Source organism: Semicossyphus pulcher, unplaced genomic scaffold (genome assembly GCF_022749685.1).
Source record: "Semicossyphus pulcher isolate SPU_LCO1_2020_fin unplaced genomic scaffold, fSemPul1.0.p SCAF_27, whole genome shotgun sequence".
NCBI classification, from domain to species: Eukaryota; Metazoa; Chordata; class Actinopteri; order Labriformes; family Labridae; genus Semicossyphus; species Semicossyphus pulcher.
The window spans coordinates 6,131,660-6,151,769 of record NW_027211701.1 but is presented as its reverse complement, the minus strand read 5'-3'; positions in this window follow the sequence as shown (position 1 = coordinate 6,151,769).

The window sequence follows — 20,110 nt, the reverse complement described above, 5'->3', positions numbered from 1 at the left end:
CTTTTGCACCTGAAGTTTAGTCCGCAGGCTATATGTTTACATGGAGCCTACTATTCTGATGAACAATTTCAAAGCCCCATCGGAAAAAAATGCTCCATATATTACATCTCAATCAGAAAAAACAGGTCTAAACTGATTGAATATTTATATTGGCTGCAGAGTGGAGTATTCAACCTTTCCTTACAGTGGTATAAAGAAAAACTACACCATGTAAATGGTTTAACCAGGTTTGTTCTTGGATGCATACTTTTTATGTTTTCATGTGTACATAATTCTTCTACAGTACCTCCAATTATTGGACTGGGGAAAAATGATGGGAATGTATGTTGCTGTAAAGTGTTGATTGATTAAGAGCCCCACAATTTCTGCAAATACTTCACTGACTAGACGATAAATATCTTCAGGGGGCCAAAGAGACATTTCTGAATGGGTTGATGCTGAAAACTGGTTATTGAGGAAGATGAAAGCATGATGCGTTCACCACTTTTGCATTTGTCACACAGTGTTTCCAAAAAAATAGGTTGGTGCATGCAAACACAAGACCGTATTACATCAAATCCTATTAGAAAAGTTCCCCTGACATCTTCAATCAAATGATTCTAAGCAGAATGAAAAAAAGTGTGACCCATAAAATCAAGTTTTTTTTGTATTCACACTGACTTATTACAAACAGAGCTGAATTATGCATTTGAATTTATCCTCTGTTGTGGTTAAAATGATGCAAATCTGCATCTGTACCTCATATATACTGTATATAAAAAAACCCAATGACAACAGCTAGAAGTAAGATAAAACACAGACCAGGACACAAGTACCATACACCTCTGATTAGACTCCTTTTCCATTTCTGATTTACCAGGGAAGATCTCTGCACATATGTTACTTTGGTAACCCAATAATCTTTTGCATTTCTATGGTCTGCCTAAAAACATAATTAACAAGATCATTTTCAACACATGGATCAGGTAAATGTATTATCACACAATCTTTGTTCAGCTGGGTTGAAACCAGATTTCAACCACATCAGAGTTCACAGATTGAGACCTTCTTATGAAGCAGTCTCTGTCCAGCTTTGCTTTGTCCGCACCAGAGTGAGAACAAACCTAAAACAACCAAAACAAAACTGAAGAATACACGATGGTTCACCAACAAACCGTCAGGCTGTGAAATCACTCTTAGCTCCATGTTTATTCTGTGCAATGACGCCAATGTTCAACTACTACACAGTTATACTGCATGTTGTTCTGACTCTGAAAATGTTTTAATTGACCAACTACTCCATCGGATTTTAAAGGAACAACCCAACATGAGGGTAAATATATACACATTGTCTCTTTTTGTGATGAGACAACATACATCAATTTCATCTCTGTGTCCAGTACAGCTGTAGGACATGTTTATCACTTCACAAGAGCACACTTCAGAACAATAATTAATACTTTTCTATATCTGGCTATATTATATTTATTTCCATGCGCAATAATACTTTTATACATCTGGCTATATTATATTTATTACCATGTGCAATAATACTTATATCTGGCTATATTTAGATTTGTATTCATGTTGATATTTATAGCATGCATAGTATAGAATCTTGTGCAATACCTCCGCCCATTTATTAGTACCATGTGCAGTATCAGGAGCATAACTCATAATCTTGTGTAATAGAAGCTCTTACTTTGTAATAACTGTCAAAACTACTGTCAATTTAACTGCGACCATCACTTCCTGTCTACTTTTATAGATGACCACAGTAACATTGTTTTTTCATTAACCCATAGATTTCACATTGACCCATATATTTTATATTTTCACTGTATTATTTGTATTGTAATGTATTTTTGGAGCTATCTAGCACTGTCATTTCCTTCAGGATTAATAAAGTTTTATCTTATCTTAAAACTAATATATTCTATTTTATTTTATGTCAGTCTATCCAATTTTGTTAATGCTTGATTTAAATAGGGATTTAAAAAAAGTAAAAAACAACCAGAAGGACGAAAGAAAATCTTGCAAAAATCTTACTGTAGAAACATTTTCTGGATCTGTCTGTATGTTTTGACTGGCAGAGATTTAATAATCAGTGGGGCATTTCTATAAAGCTTCTACATCTACAGCACATGCTGCCAGGTACTTGCACTAGCCAGTGACCTGGATGTTGTTACTGGCACAGTTACAACACAGCACTGATCTGGCAACCCCGCTGTGGGGACAGGTGTAAGAAATAACATCACATCTACTGAATCAGCTCTAAAAGTTTAATCTGGTTTAATTGAATGTATCTATTCCAGTTCTTATTGTAAATCAATTTCATCTCTTGTATATCACTTAATGCGACACTTGCCTCATGTAGAGACAGCAGACAACTGACTATATTGGACTATTCATGAAACAAGGAAATAACTGTTACTGTAGCATACTGTCCATTCAGTTCCCCTGGTGAAATAAAACTCAAAAATAAATCCTCTTTTTGTCACAGGTCTTTCTGTAGATTTCATCTAGAGGAACGTTTGTCGTCCCACGTTAATGTTTTGCTGCCATTTACACTATTCACCATGGGATCCCCTGTGTGTCCCTCCCTCTCTTTCTATTAGATTATTGTAACAGTGGGAGGAATCAGATTTCTAACGTGTTTATCTGTTTCTCTGTGCTTCTAAAAACACTGCAGAAATAAGGTTTAAAGAACAACACCACCCTCAAAGGATAACACATAGTTATCAATATAGTTTTTTACTATTTATATATAATTAAATATATGTGTTTGATTTATAACAGTCTTTAATACGTAATGAAATCAAAGGTGGAAATCAGTGTAGATTCTAAAAATGTAGTCCAGATTTGAATGACCTAAACAACCACTACAGATGGGCATGTCCATCCTTCGTGTTGCCAAGTTTCTGTGTTTTTGTGCCGCACAAAAAGGTTGTGGCAATCGCAATCGAACCTGTGTCCAAAGTTGGGCTTTTGTCATGTACAGTGTAATTAACATAAAAATATTTTAGCATCATAAAACCATAATTACATTTGCAATATGTAAATAGAAAAATACTTGCATTATGGCCACAAACGTGTTTTGTGAGGTCACAGTGACCTTGACCACCAAAATCTACTCAGTTTAGCCTTGAGTCCAAGTAGACGTTTGTGCCAAATTTTAAGAAATTCCTTCAAGGCATTCCTGAGATATCGTGTTCACAAGAATGGGATGGACATGGGATTACAAGAGGACGTTTGTGGCAACTTTCATCATAATTAGCATAGGAATTCTGGAGATATAACCAGAAATGTGTTTTGTGAGATCACAGTGACCTTGACCTTTGACCACCAAAATCTTATTAGTTCATCTTTGAGTCCAATTTGACAAGAAGAAATTCCCTCAAGTTGTTTCTGAACTATCGTGTTCACAAGAATGGGACAGACGGACGGACAACCCGCTGGCGCAGAAGGCATAAAAATCTACCAAATTAAGCGACAAGTGAGTTTTTACATATACACAGTGTGTACATATGTACAGTATCTACATACTACGTATCTCTACACTCAGTGGCTTAATCTTTGGTACACTTGTCAATCAATCAATCAATCAATCAATCAATCAATCAAATTTTATTTGTATAGCGCCAAATCATAACCAGGGTTATCTCGAGACACTTTACAGAAAGAGCAGGTCTAGACCTACTCTTTGTTAAGTTATTCAAAGAGAGGCCCAACATCAATCCACCATGAGTAGCACTTAGCAATTCGGCACATTGGCAAGGAAAAACTTCCTTTTAACAGGCAGAAACCTCGAGCAGAACCAGACTCATGTTGAACAGCCATCTGCCTCGACTGGATGGGCCGAAAATGGGATAGAAGGAGATGCAGGATAGAGACAGGCAAAGAGAGCAACAACAACATATGTTCTTGTTACCACAACAACATATGTCCTTGTTACATGAACAACAACAGACACATACTTATGGTTACAATGCCAATAATAGTGGTAGACTAGGGTGAAGATTGGCTAAATAAATAAATAAATAAATAAATTAGCGAGAGAAGCAGAGTAATGATAAAGGCTGAGGTAATCGTAATTGTAACAGTTGAAGTCAACAGGTCTACTATTAGCATTAGCAGCAACAATAATGATACTATGGGGAAGGCTGATGTACTCTGCCATAAACTCTGCCTCCACAAATTAAAAAGTTTTCCTATCATTGTTACTTTTCTCTTATTTATGAGTCCACCATAAAGTGAGCTTACAATGTGATCAAGCTAAGTCCTCAGCTAAGCTAAATCAGACAGAAAAGTTATATTTTACGTGTTATTTCAAGTGTGATAATTTCAGGCAAGGTGGCATTTCTCTGCAATATATGCTACAGGAAACGAGGAATGTAAATCTCCCAGCAATGAGGTGTTTTAAGGATGGATTTGTCATCTAATGCTGAGGCTGTGGATGGGCAAAGTAACAACTACTGCAGAGAAATACACAAACACTCACAAGCTGACTGATGGGACTGCTGCAGCACTTACAAATTATCCCCCACTGCCCACACTTTAGCTCTCACTTGTAAATTCATTCTTTCCCTTTGACACCTCTTCTCCCTCTAGCCATATTCATTTTTATGTGTCTTTGCATTACACAGTCACTGAAAGTGCACAAAACATTTTAAACTCCTTACTTATATATGACCCTAACCAGGTGAATTCAGGTGAAAAGTATTGCACCCCACATTAAACATTTATATGTTTATAAAGAAATGGTGTGGTATCATTTACACTTATTTAGTGTAGTATTTTGTATACTAGCTAGTTATTTCTCTTTCAAAGTGTTCACATAAACATAACTGCATGCTGTGGACACTATTCTTGGAATCACGAGGCTATAATCACAGGAAGGGCTAAGGTAAAGAGCAGCGAGTATGTGATTATTATGAGTATATATACTTATAGAATGTGACTTATTTACTAAAAGTACTGTTCAAATAAAGTTGTATCATTGGCCTGACTGGGCTTCCTATTGAAGGAAATATATCTTTAAAAAGTTCAACAACAACATTTTAGTTTGAACTTAAATCCACATCTGACAACTCATTACACATTATTACCACTTTTATTGCTATGTTAGGGTGTTTGATATTAGGGAGTGGTCACTGTTTCTGCGAAATATTGATAAGCCAACATAGACTTGAAGCATTAATTGCTTGAATCTTAATAATAAAACAAAATAAAAACTAAATATTCCCCTACTGAGCATTTAAGTAGACTTAACCTAACAACACAACACAACCTGTCATGCAAGTAAGAAAAATTAGGAGCTTATTTACCTTTGCCGAGTCGTATTAAAGGGCTTAAAGATTTTGAAAATTGATCTAATTACGATTATTTTGACTTATATTGCTATTTCGATATGATTTGCCATATTAAAGGGACTTTACATCATTAATGTCATTTTCATGGAAGAACATTAAATTGATTATGGTGTGATTTTGCGGGGATCTGTACCAAACAAAGAGTTTTGATACTTACTTCTGTAGGCCAGAACATCTCTGCAGCACAATATTTAAATTAAAATGCTATTTTGACACACATTTCCACTTTAACAAATATTGCGATGTGAGTTCAAAATTGCAGGAGGCCATATTTCGATTCTGATGAAATTTCAACTAACTGTTCAGCCCTATTTCTTAGCATATACCTTATCCTGCTTATTTATAATATCATCATCAGCATTATTACTATTATTACTAATAGTATGTCCCAAATCCTCTCGACCAGTGTACATACAGTCAAAAAATTATGTTTCATTCATATTGCATTGCTCAGTGCAAATTGATAGCATATGTGCCAGGGTGGAGTATAGCATATGCTCAAACATCGAACTACTGGATACACAACTTTTGCAAAATTCACACCCATGAACACACACTAACGCACAGAGCAGGCAAATGGGATTACAGAGTGTGTCTGCAGGCTGTGACAGGGGCTTTGTGCGTCACTCCTGCTGAGCCAGATTACACTGAGCTTCACTGCAACCTTACAGGTTTGTTTAGGGTAACAGGCATGCTTTAACTATAGCACACACAGTGTCTGGTTCACAACTCTCCCTTCTGCCACTCTGTCTGTCTCACTCTGTCCGCATGCCACGTTCGTTTCATGCTCCAATCTTATCATCGTTCTGTTTGTGCACATATACAAACAAAATCTGTTTCACATGTGTGTTTACTGAGTCAGAAACACTGACACACATACACACACCTGCTCTCTGCCCTGCGTATCAGGGCTCCATGAAGGCGCCAGTTACAGTCCCGCTCTGCTTTCTCTCCGTCCATCGCTCTGCTGAAGAGGAGCAGCGTGACGTGCCTTCATCTCCTGGAGGGAAACACAACGTCAGAATAAGACTCGTTGTAGGCTGAGTCAAAATAGTCTTGCATTGCCAAAAATAGCCAGTCAGATTGATAGATGGAAGAACACAAGGACGAACTGATATGTAGATAGATATTAGAATGTTAGATAGAACCGACAATGATTGTTCAATGCACCACACATTATGATTGTGATTTTCATCTGAAAGGAACAGAAAGCTATGAAGAGGGGAGTGAACAATGGAGAGGAGCATCCCTTTTCATACACATGTGCTAATCAAACAAGTCGGCAGTGATCACAGGGTGAGAACAGAGAGAGTGAGGAAGTGCTGGGACGGAGAGGGGCAGGGATGAGAGGTGCAAGAACAAAAGAGGAAAAGGAGGAAAAGAAGGAAGAGAGAAAGAAGAGAGAAATTAGTAGAGGGAAAAGAGAGGCACAGACAGGCCTGATGATGAAAAGAGAGACATCAGAGCAGTTGATAGATACTGACAATGCAAAGAGGGAGGTTGGAAAAGAGGAAATGAATGAGGAGGAAAAGAGGGAAAGACAGTGAAGTGAATTGAGGAGAGGAGGAAGACGGAGAGACAGATAAGGCAAAAAAGACAGCAGGGCTTCATCGCAGCAGGATGGGCCTGCCTGGGCTGCTAGTGCTGTTTGTGGAGTCCCACTTGCCCCCGCTCTGCTCCAAACACCATGCATATTTAATGAGGCCCTTACAAAGCCCTGGGAAAAGAGATGCTGGGAACTCTTCTGTCCCCCCTCCCACCTCTGCATTCCCCACCACTCAAATCATCACCCCTCAGTTCTTTTTCTTTCATAATTCTCCCTCCTCTCAGTCTTCTGTGTTGTCTTTCCCTGCTGTTCTGAATGATCTCCTTTAGCATTACTCTAGTTATTTTTAAAGATTGATTGTTTCCTGCAGCTCCTCTCTGTATTCAACTCCTCCTTACAGTAAGTACTACAGGGTGCAAAGCAAGCACACAACGCTGCTGCTCAGCACGTGAGTGCCCATGGATGGTTTGATTAATTTTAGTCATGTGGATTTCAAACAAAGTGACTTGCTTTATCTTTTCTTAAAAACAAAACAGAGTCAGGGAGAATCAGCTGTGTTTTCTGAGCCATAAAGAAACAGCATGCACGTGTGCGGCCGTTCTCCATTGCACCGACTCACATTCCAAAACAAATTGAGGCACATGCTCCTTGTGATTGTGTATGTGTGTGTTTTTGTGCAACACTGTGTTTCATTCTATGAGTGTATGTAGGCCTATGTTTTTATTATGTGAGTGGTTGAAGTTTGTGTGAATGTGTGCATGTGTGTGTGCGCGTTAGTCAGAGTGCTGCGTGCATCAATAATGTATTTAGATAATGCAGCCGCTTCACTCTACCAGGAACAACTAACAGGCATCCTGAAGCACACTGAGAGAGACAGAGGATGAGGGGGGAGAGAGAGAGACATAGAGAGAGAGCAGGGAGAAAGATGAGAAAGAGAAATATGAGCGTGCAAAAATTTGATGACAGGTAGGAAAACCTTCACATATGTGTCACACCTGGGTGTCAGATATTTTTGGGATTGATCCTCAGTGCATTTAAAATATGTGAGAGGGGTTTACACAAGAGGCTTAATAAGGTAAATTGTGGCAAGTAATGTCATGTATTAGGATGATGTGCATTATGTTGGATTATGTAGAGCACAATTCAGAGTTAAAAGCCTTTAACATAAAAGTGTGAGTCTTTAAATTTGCAAATAGTTTTTTTTGTTATTATACCTTTTATGCCATAATATCAAAATCCGGGTAAAATCAGCTTTTAACAATTTAATTTAGGATGTATGGGGGAGTTGCCATAATTGTCAAATTTTTCCACTTTTCCCTCTTTTACTTAGAAATAATTGTATCCACTTATGTAATATTCTCAGGCAAACATTGCACATGCTTACTACCATTAACCACTCAAAGATTCTCAATGGAGAAAAAAGTTGTGAGGAACCAAAAGTGGGCTCTGTCAGATGTTACAATTGATCAGCATGCGCTAAAGTTGTCACAGAGCTCCAAACAGCATTAAACAAACAGATTTCAGGGCAACAACAATATTTCAGATAAGAAACTGCTGTTGCATTGATTTCATACCACAGATGTGATCAGATAATGTAAAAGTCATTGTGATATTATTAATAATAAATGGAAGTAAATAATGGTGCAGTTCCCTGTTGGCAAGTACATTTATAACACACACGTAGTTAGCCAATTTGATTGATGTAAATTTTAAGAATACAATATTACTGAAGTGTATTGCTTTCAGCAGGAATAAATAAGGGGATCAGTATCATGTTATAGCCTGAAATCATTTTTTGTTCTAAAATGTTATAACCAGTGTTGGGGGTAACGCATTACAAAGTAATCTGTTAGGGTACTCAGACTTTTATGATGTAACGAGTAATGTAACGCGTTACTTTTGCAAGTCAAGTAATCCGTTACTTAGTTACTTTTTCATCAAAAGTAATCTGTTACTAACAAAAACGCTGTATTTCCCTTTTCCGTTTGTCACCATTAAAAAAAGAAAATCCCTGAAGCACTGTTTCTGTTTCTCTCCTACTTCTGGGCAGGTAGCTGCGTACTAGCGGAAGGTAAGCACAGCTGTGTCAGTGCGCATACATTGCTAGCTAACTCAACGAGCGAGATGGCAGATAGGGCCGCATTTACTTGGTGGAAATATTTGGGCGAAAGGGACAAGAGCAACATCACGGTGAAATTTAAGATGTGTCTGGAGGAGTGCTTGGCAGCTGTGAAGAGCTCTACTTCTGAAGTACCATCTGCAGCTACTATCTGCAGCTCCGCAACACTGGTGGGACTAAGAGCCTGTGTTGTACTGTTGTCATTGAAACAGCTGTGCTGAACGCTATATGCCTCACAATCAGTTCACATCAGTTAGCATAATAAGAAGCTGTAAAGGTTATATTGCGTCTGTCATTCCTGTTATTAGGCTATAGGGTTACAGATTATGGGCCGTAAACCTTATGCAATGACGGTAGAGTCAATACATTCAAAGGTACTTATCATACTTATCATGTTATAATGTGATAACATATCGTTACAACATGAAACTTATCATGTTATAACCGGATAACTTATATTGTTATAACACGGAAGTCATCATGTTATAACCTGATAACTTATATCGTAATAACATGGAACTCATCATGTTATAACCTGGTAACTTCATGTTATAACAATACATGATCACCTTATAATGTGAAAATATATTGTTATAACACTAATTGTTTCACGTTATCATGATATCGATCCTTTTTTTATTTGGCCTTGTCTGTCATTACTAGGTCACAATTAAAATTGATTAGATCACTATAACCATTTTTCTGCAGTAAACCTGGTAGCTAAATCTGAAGGCAGATATTTTTACTTATGGAGCTCAGACTCCATATGGAAAAGATTTGCAACAGTTTCTTACAGGAACCCTCCTTATTGATTTGTCCTTCATCTTTATTTGCAGCACAAGCTGTAGCCATCAGCCAATGGTTCAGCTCAATGAGAAAAGAGGAGCTCAGGTCACATTGGAAAAATGTGAACTTTTTGTGCATACACCAATAATTGGGTAGAGTTGTTGGAAATAATATAATGCACTAAACATTGTTGTTTGTCCTTGTCTGTAAGAGTAGTGCTAATGTGAAGCAACCACAGTTTTGTTTACGCCCGCACAGAGCTCTAATGAGGAACCAAAACGTCTGTGAATATACAGCACAGTAGGAGTATGGCTGGAGGAAACTCCAGATTAATACACAGGGTATCTATTTAATTTTATCTACAATGCCCTGAGATGATATATCATCTATGAACTGACGACACCACTGTTTTGTTTACCAACTCAGCTTTTGGGGACTGCTACTGCTGCTCTGCTTCCCTGTGCCAGGATTGGTCTACAGAGTGAGTGAACAATCTCAGCAGATGAACACATTAGTTTTCCAGATGATTGAATTATATGAAAAGGTTAGGTTACATTTGCTGAAAAATACAGAACCCCCTTACTGACTGTTGTTAAAAAAAAGATTCCAGTAATCATGCATTAAACACAGTGCAGAATCTGTTTGCCTGAACCGTACCAGTGGTTTAATACAAAGTGGGATTAATGGGTTTGCAAAATATTGAAGTGTATTTCACTTATTCTCCATTATGGGACAGTGTCAGATGAAAATGTAGTTCTTCCATGTTTAAATAATCCTATCAAATTTTAAGTTGAAGAGTCCACAATGTGCAGTTGTCGCATTAGAAATATACTGACGCTTTAAGGGTGCAGTTTTAGTGCTTACTAAATATATTAACTAAACAATACCAATTTGCAGGATTACTATCCTTTTCTGCAAGCATTCTTGTAATGTCCGATTTGCAGCAAGTGTTGCTTTTTACAACTTTTTTGTATAGTCTTCATAGCATAACAACCTATTCCTCGTTACTGAATTACATGTAACATAATTTGTCCATTTTGTGTAGAAGAAGACTCAAATTCTGTGTCAAATACCCCATTTTATGAGAACATGCACAGATTCTGAAGAAGAAACCCAAGACACTTTCGGGTTCCTGGTTTAGTCCAGCAAGGTAACACACAGAAAACTTGCTTCCTATTTCTAATACACCCCTGACACACATTCCACTGCTTGGCTCGCTGAAAGGTTTGCCCATGTCTGCTCAGTATAAGAGAAATTAGGGCAGCATGTTGTAGTGTATCTGCTTTAGAATATTTAGAATAACACAAAGTCACTCTATAAAACCTTGAAATGTGACATGAAATGACATGAGTCCATGAAAGAAAAAATAATATCAGACTCTTTTTCACTGCACGTGTCTTTTGTGACTTTATGCTCTAAATGTATGTTTGATCTCTGATTCAAACATCTTTAATGTTACATGTCTTTTATTACATTCATTGTCCAGTCTGTTCTCCTGTTAAGCTAATAATAAGTATGTATGTTCACACCATGAAGGGGGCAGAGAGGTGACTGAATCCAATTATCAGCTCACATTCCAGCCAGACACAGAGCTACAAGCAGTCCTTGTGACCTACTGACCTTTCAGGTAAATACCTGTCATGTAATTGACATAGACAGTGGGTGGCCATGGAAGTATACCTGTGTGTTTGTGTATCGCACAAGTCACACATGCTAACAGGAATTAACGTACATGTAATCTTAATTATTGAGTTCACTTGAGGACAATGTTTACAGAGATTTTGCAGGAATGTTGCTTTTATATTCATTGCCAAAAGCAACTATAGTTTAGATGATATGTTGCATTTCACTCATTAGTTGATGCATATTTCATTGCAATTTATAATGGGTGTTCTGTCTCACAGAGCAGAATGTTGGCTTTGATTCAGAGAACAAATTTATCTTCGACCTTCACTCCATCAATATGGCTGTTTATAGCAAATATGAAAATAGGATACGAGGTAACAGATACTCTCATATCAACTGTTTCTGGTCCTAATTATTCCATTCATAGATGTTTGTGTGAACTGATTATTGCGACAGCTTTAGATCCTGAATCTCTAATTAGGTATCGTTCCGTATCGAGAGATAAGAAAGAGAGAACCAGACATCATACGCATCAAGTGTTTCCTATTAGTTAGTCTCTCACATCTTTAGGGCTGCATTCCAACCGACAAACATACATCTAGCATGATGCAATATTTCTACATCAAATACAGTATGCCTGATGAAAAACAACCTACAACATCCAGGCATATTTTACAATTTACAAGCTAACGTGCTTTTAGCTATTCGGCCCACAAGCCTTTGTCCAGCAAAAGTATATCAGATCATTTGAGCTGCAGGCAAATGCCATGTTGTACCTGGACTGCAAAAACAAATTCAACAATCATATTTGACCCTACTGACCGTAACAGACATATGATCGAGTATTTATACATGCATACATATTTCTGTTGTACCAATTAATAAATCCATTGACTTGAGGGCAATGGGATTGGGTCTGCTTACTCAATATCATTAATGATGGATAACATCAGTTAACTGAATTCTGCTCAATACACAGTTCAGCTGGCTAGTGTCCGATGAGTTTGCCAAGTTTAGCATGCCTTCTCCTGCTCCACAGACTTGGTCTAAGATGTGACTTTAAAAAAACAATAATTTTATGACGATTGCAGGGCTGCCCTCTCTGAAGCTCTGTTTTTTAGCTGCCTCTTGTAAAGTTACGCAGGATTAATAAAAGCCTTTTCCATCATTCTCAAGGTTTTTACAAGGAGCTGAGTGATCCTCAGAGCTCTCCATATGTCCAAAACAAACAAACCAGCTGATTAAAACTGGACAAAAAAAAAAAAAGTATAAAGCACTTTCACATTTACAGTGTTTTTTTTTTCCCCAACGTTCTTCAACAACTACAGGAAGTCAGAAAAGGCTGTATGCTGAGCAGCTAGGTTGTTTCTAAGTGATTAGCTTGTCTTCAGATAAGGATTCCTTGAGGGTTCAAAGTTCAGAGATCTCCTGTTCTCCACAACAAACGCAGCAAGTAGTTCCACGCTTAAATTTGTGTCTTGGCTCTCTTCCAAAGCCCATCAGTACAGCTTCGGACAGTTTCTGCATCTGACAGGTAGAATATGACACTCATATAGGCTGATATACTGTAAGACTATGGTGTGGTGCTTTATTGTGTAAAAAAAGGGGGTGGGGTTGTATGAGGTGGTTCAGCAAAAGCTGACCCAGCGTGTTAAGAAAGCAGAGTGGAGAGAAGAGTTGTGCGTGAGCTCCAAGTGAGACACTTCATTCAGACATCCAGTGGGCACAGTGGAATGCAATTGTAGCACATTCATACATACATATCCTGGAAGGGAAGTGGGATGCAATAAAGCGCCACCTACTGAACGTTAGGATTTGTAGGGTTACAGAAATACAACAGGACAGCAACGTACGTACAATACAAGTTATTGGTCACACCTATTATTACAAATATCCAGGGGCCAAGCTAGAAGGGGAAATTTTCCACCTGGCCCTGGAAAAGTAGGAGTCCCTCAGAAAGGTCTAACAATATTATTAGCATAGTTCATGGTGGGGTGCCACACCACAGTAGCTGTCACAGAACTCAAGAGAAGGGAGGAAATCTGTAGGGTTGCCCCCTTAAAGTTGAGGAGTCGAATCTCTGTGACCCCTCAGTCGACAGTCGAGTTGTTTTTTTTTTGTTGCTGTTGGTTAACTAAAAAGAGATCTGTGTGTTTCTCCTGCTCTGTACCGGGCTCAATAAGGTCGCGATCTGTCTGTATTTCCGCACACAGCTACTATAAAATTTAAACTTCGTCTCCACATGCTGTGAATGACACAAGCAGGAGCTGTAACCTGCGATCAGTTCACCATAGTTTATAAAAACGCAGCGCGGGGAGGACACAGGCGTTTAATAACGTGGATCTGTCTGTTAATCACGCAGATCTTTCTGTCTGTCTATCACTGTTAACAGACTCCAGTCTGCTGTGTACTTCATATATTTCACACAGAGCTGTAGAGGAGCATCAGGCTTCATGATCCAACTAAGTCGTATATCATGTCTTCACTTCAGTCCGTGATCACCCACTCCCTCCCTCTCTCCCTCCCTCTGTGCTCGTGCTGTTCCCCTCTCAGCCCTGCGAGTTTGCATCACAGTTTTAGACCTAGAAATCTGCACACTCGAGACTGTGATTAAATATCTATCTTATTTAGTTCTGAAGTTGTTCCTAAGGCCAGAAATATACTTGCCTACTATGCGTTCAAATTCGCATGATGGCTGCCACGCGTTCCATGCAGGGTGTTTGGAGCGTCAGCTGTGCATGTCCTCAAAAATGAACGCTATGTGTGCGCGAGATGCAGTATACACATAAATGGTAGGGGGAGTGTGCAGGCAGAGGGGATGTGACAGCAGAGGGGATGTGACAGCATGGACAGCAATTGCAGAAAATTCTGAAGACAAGCTGATAAACCAAGTCTGCAATATCCACATCTGTACGACGTGTCATTGCCACTGCACAGCGACACTGTCAAAATAGCTGGTGACAGATGAGTTCCATTTTAGAAGTTGTGGGGAAACCTGCAAAACTAAATTGTTAAGTCTGTGCACAGAGGAAAATGTTCTGTCTACCGAACACACAAAAGCTCTCGCTTTTTCTGCTGTGATCTCAGAATTAACATAATTCTGAGATCTTGGGTGTCGTCATGTCTGTTGTTTACATCCCGCACACAGAGCAGTTGCATTTGGCCTGAGCTCCCTGGTGCGCCCTCTAGAGGTCTCCTCCAGTAACACGCGTAGTGCATAGACAAGTATGTGAACGATTACGTTCATGACGCAGCTGGTTGTGTACGTGCATGCAAGGTTACAAAGCAAGTATATCTCCGACACAAGGATTCAGAATAAGGCTTTGTGCTGACACACTGATCTTTGAGGCTTAAAATAAAAAATGACTGCATTTAAATTGTGGTTAAACGGCTTCTGTGTACTGATTTCTGCCTGTAAGCAGACTCACAAGAATAGCTGTGTGTTTTCCTTAAGTTCCCCACACATGTAAGACATTATGGAAGTAACATCTAAAGTAAAAGAAATGTTACTGAATCAGCAGGTAGGTCTCAGAGTATTGTCCGTCTCTATCCAATAAAAATTGATGGATAGCCTCTGATGGGCCCTGCAGCCCTAAAAGCACTTATAGAAGTATTTGTGCTGCTGTCGGAAAAACTCTAATCAGGAGTTACAGATTGAAGCCACAAAGGCTGAAAGTGCTTTGTATATGGCAAAGCAGATTAGGCTTGAACTAACTGCTTTTAGACCAAGAGCATTTAATCCTAACCTCTTTACTTTTTCATTCACCATTGTGTTGTATGTAACAAGTCAAGGAGAACAGTCATTTTTTTGTAGCTGTATCAGTTTTTCTGCCTGGAAAGACTCCTTAGCCTCTACATTTCTGACGCCTTCACATCCTTTTTAAAAAGGATTAACCTCTAACAATATTCAGGTTTGAGAGGCAGCCACAGTAAAGCACAATTTGCAGCGAGATGTTGCCTTTTGGGGTTAAAAGTTCAATTCAGCGGTTCTTTGGTTTGGAGAAACAACAAAATCACACTGTGCTTCTAAAGCTTAGAGGCTCTGAGAGTGAAGGAGATGAGGGAGACATGGTTGCGTCAGAGGTAAACGGTGCACTTGTGTCTGAATGTGTGCAGTTTCATGTCAAGCAATGTTGGGTTTGAAAAGAGCTACAGCAATGAACTTCATTATCAATATCAAAAATGCTGGGCCATAGAGCCTTACATGCATCTCCGCACATGAGTTCTATGTCTGTACGTGTGCAGACTTGTGTGTGTACTTCATGTTTGTGTGCACACAGTTTCCTACAAAGAGGTTGACAGACACACCCTGAGTTTTCGCTCAGTATTAAACTTGACAAATACGAAGCATCAAAAATGTAGCTGAGCCTAAAAATAACATCATAAATTAGTAAAGCCTGGGAGGGCCTTCAGAACGCAGCCGGCCTCATATTCTTCTTCTGTTTCAATTCAGCACCGAGTGTCATGCAGGAAGTCTTTGTATTCATGTCTTTCCTTAACACAGAGATACATGTGTACCCTGTACACACCCACCAATATGGACACCTGACATGCAAATGGAGTCGAGGCAAATGCACAGTAGCAGAAGGAGCCACTTATTAATATGTTACATTAGCATCAACACAGTGATGTGTTTCAGGAGGATGAAGCATGATGCAGCATATCTGGAGCCTCATCCTGCTATAACATGCATGTAGTAGTGTGTATCTGAGTGTGTCTGTGTTTACTTCATGAGTGTTTGTGTGTGTGTGGATGTGAATGTTTCTGGTTGCAGTGATGCATTAGTAAAACACATTTTGATTTCACACAGACAACGTACCGTTAGTCTGTTCATCAATTCTTAAGCAGTGGTTGAATATAGAAAATGACTGAGTCATTTGCTTTAAAAGGGGGCAGGGAATGCCTCAGTCAGTTTGTATCTAAACTAACAGAAGTGAAACATCTAGAGCGTGAGGACCACACTCCTGATACCACCCAGCTCTTTCTACACAACCCCCCTCTCAGAGAGTTAAAAGTCCCTCTTATGAACCTGCCTCCTCCCCTCCATGTGCACCTTTTTTTCATCATGACATGTTGTTCACGTTCTGTTGGGCATGTGTTTTGGCTTTATTTTCATTTTAAACAACCAATAACAATTGTCTCTTGTTTGTAGAGCCGAAGCACCGTCCTTTGATCGGCTAGCTTGCAGCGAGGAGGCACTGAACGGAAACAAACACAATTTCTATTGACAGAAATCTATTTTTGGCACTTTGTGTCTGGTTCTTACTCAGTCTAGTTGGCTGACTAGCAATAAGATGTAAAGACCTTACCGAGTAGCAGGTATCTCCTCTCTAATCCCCTCCTGAGCGCAGGGCCAGCCGTCCCGACCGTCCTGGATGTGGAACAACTTCGAAAAGCGCCGCAAAAAGCCGCACCTTCCTCCGACAGTGAAAAATCAGTTAATCCATATCACCTGGCGTGTAGGCAGCACGAGGAGGACAGCTCGAGATTTTTTACACAAAGCTGCGTTTGATAAAGTCCCAGTGCAGGTGAGCGCGCGAGATGTAGACGGGTGATGCGCACGCGGCTTAAGCGACTGTAATCTTCTCTCACTCTACTCTCTATCTCTCTCGCTCTCTGTTCCTCGCGCTCTCTTTCTCTAGGACACGCACACACACGCACACACACACACACACACACACACACACACACACACACATAAAGTTTTAATACGGATGACGGGGCTCTCACTTCATATAGGGAAAACAAACAGTGACTACAGAGGGAAACACTGAGAGAGCACTCTTGTTTACACACCTGCATCTCTCTTCCCATTTGAGTCGCGTGCGCGAGTGAAAAAGAAGACCGGAAGAGCCGTAGTCTACCTGAGCTACTGTACAGAGACCTAATGCTGATAAGACATTAAAGTCCTTTGCTTCGGCATATATGAATGGATAGATAGATAGATAGCTAGATAGTTAGACCGTTAATTGTCCTCTGTCGCCTCCTACTGGCGCTAATACTTTACTGCTACTAAAATGCTACCCACTAGCCCTGGAGTACTGTATGATCAAATATATGACTTTGCTGTTTATAGTTTATTGCTTTTGTTTGCATTTTGTTTCCTTGGTGATATAATGTTGTGTTCAGCCACTTTACCACAAACTAGCCAACTTGGTCTCTGTGCAAAAAAGGATGCAGCCCCCCGTGGTAACATGGATATCAAGCCATGATAAACGAATTTAGAAGAAGACATACTTCATTCATCCCTTAAGGGAAATTCAATGTTTTCACTCTGTTATTATAACAAACATGCACACATACGCCCGAAATACACACATGCACAAACACACACACACAGGACTCTATGGACATGCTTTAACGGACAGATGTCAGAGTGAGGGGGCTGCGCATGGACATGCGCCCGGAGCAATGGGGGATTCGGTGGGCTCCTCGACAGCGCCCAGGAAATGACACGGCACCTCGCGAGCTACCAGTCCCAATTTCCATGTTTGGCCTTTACCGGGACTTGAGCTACCATCTACTCCACTTAAAGAGTCTAAGATAATTTAAGTTAAAAGATTCAAAATCATATAAGATTCAAGAATAAAGTAGTAGAGCAGGTAAAGAGCCCTAATAAACAGACAGGTAATAAACAGGTTAAATGCAGTTCATAAGACAGTGGTTGCAGTTTGCATTACTAGCTGTGTATTTGACTGAACCCCTGTCGGTGAGTGTCAATATTTTAGATATATATTTGGATCCAAATTGAAAAAAAACAAACTACAACAACAATAATGATAATAATTTTTTTCAATTAAACAACAACAAATAACAAAAACAAGAAGACCGTCAAATGGATTTCAGATGAGAAATACATGCCATGATTTTGGCATCACTGTTATAAATGTTATTAGTCAAGAACATAACTCGCTGAGTATGTCAAATTAGTGATTGATGGTCTGACAACATTACAATTAGTATGAGAATGTAAAGCCTTTACATGTTTTTTTGGTGTTTTTTGTTCTATTCACAGTTGTGTGGTGAATCGTGTTGATGTTCGGTGCTTGTCTAACAGCAGTCCTCAGACAATAAAAAAACTTATGACCACAAGATGTCAGTGTAACACAACTGTACTTCAGCTCTCTCGTTCTCTCTCTCTCTCTCTCTTTCTCTTAGTCTGTCTCACTTTTATGCACCAACACACACACACACACACACACACACATATGTCTCAAATTCAGCTTTAGTACTTGTCCAGCCTTCATGCTGCCTTTATTAATAATATTATAACCACACAGAACACTTCCAGTCACTGCTCGAGCTCCTTTATCCTCTCCAGGAAGCCCACACCGCTACGCACGTCTGCTCTAATTTAACAGAGATTAAGAGAGGAAACCCCTTTGTTGCTCTTGTTTCGACCCCCCTGTTTTGTGGTCGGTTTGATCTCTGTCCTTGGCCGTCAGCTGGTGGACAGGACTATTTTGGGTGGGCGCAAGGGGATTTTTTGGCCTGTTGATTGTACTGAGTCATAAGAATTGGCTTTATTTTTCAACTAAAGGAGGGAGACAGGCTGCGGTTAGGACAGAAGCACTTTGTACTTTGAAATGAGGAAAAATATAATGTTTCATCCACATGGATTGATGGGAAATAGAAAGAAAAAGGCACCTTACAACATTCAAAGAGAAAATGAGACCACAAGAGAAGGTGTTTGAAAATCCGAATGTGCCAAGGAAAAGACTGAAGCCGGGGGCAAAGATCATTATGTTCCTCGTGTACTCAGCTTTATGAGTACACGTTGTTTCCCTTCCCCTTTTCTATTTTCGCCAAATTAATTGATCCCACCATCCAAACAGTAAACAAGAAAACATTTCTCCTCTTGACCGAACGTTCCAAAGTTTCAAAGGCAAGTCCAACAAACTATTGTACTGACTACAGAAGTGAGCGTATACACATTTTCATTGCTTCCTTTCCCTCTTCCTCTCTATATGGAGATGAAAAGATCTTTCATGTTGTTTCCTCTTGTTGCATTATTTATTGCCGTGTGGCGCTTTATTAGCTGGTTTCATCTCAGATTTCGCAGGCTGTTTTTGGAGAAGCCTTTGAAATGTGTTTCTGACTCCAAACAATCCTTTCCCCGCTTTCTCTCACTTGCTCCAGTCGCCTCCTCTCTCATGATAACCCCCCCCCCCCCCGAGATTTTCAAAGCGAATTGAGCCACTCTCTGAAGCCAAAATCCATTCAATACTGTCCTAAGGAGGGGAGATGTTGTTCTTGTTTCGCGGCTGACATGAAAGGAGAACAGAGGATCCTCTTTGTCATTAGCCTTATTAGCATCATTAGCACAGTATGGATGAACTTCAAATGATTGGCTTGGAGTTATTTGTGTTACCAGAGAAGCAACATGAGTACTATTTTATGTTCTGTGTTGGAGACTGTTGCAGTGTGTTTTAGGAGGGTGCTTTCAGAAGAAAGCTGACATGTTTCGGATACAACCACTAGATGGTGGAGCTACTCCTGATTCAGAATGAGCCTCACTGGATGAAGAGTTGGAGTTGGAATAGCTGGAAGAAAGTCAACCACATAATCACAATTTAAAACAGAAGTGTTTAATTCCAGTTTTTATAAACATTACCGATCTTAACACACCCTCCAAAGTCTTTAAGTACATCTACAAAGTCACATATTGTTCAGAAAAAGCTT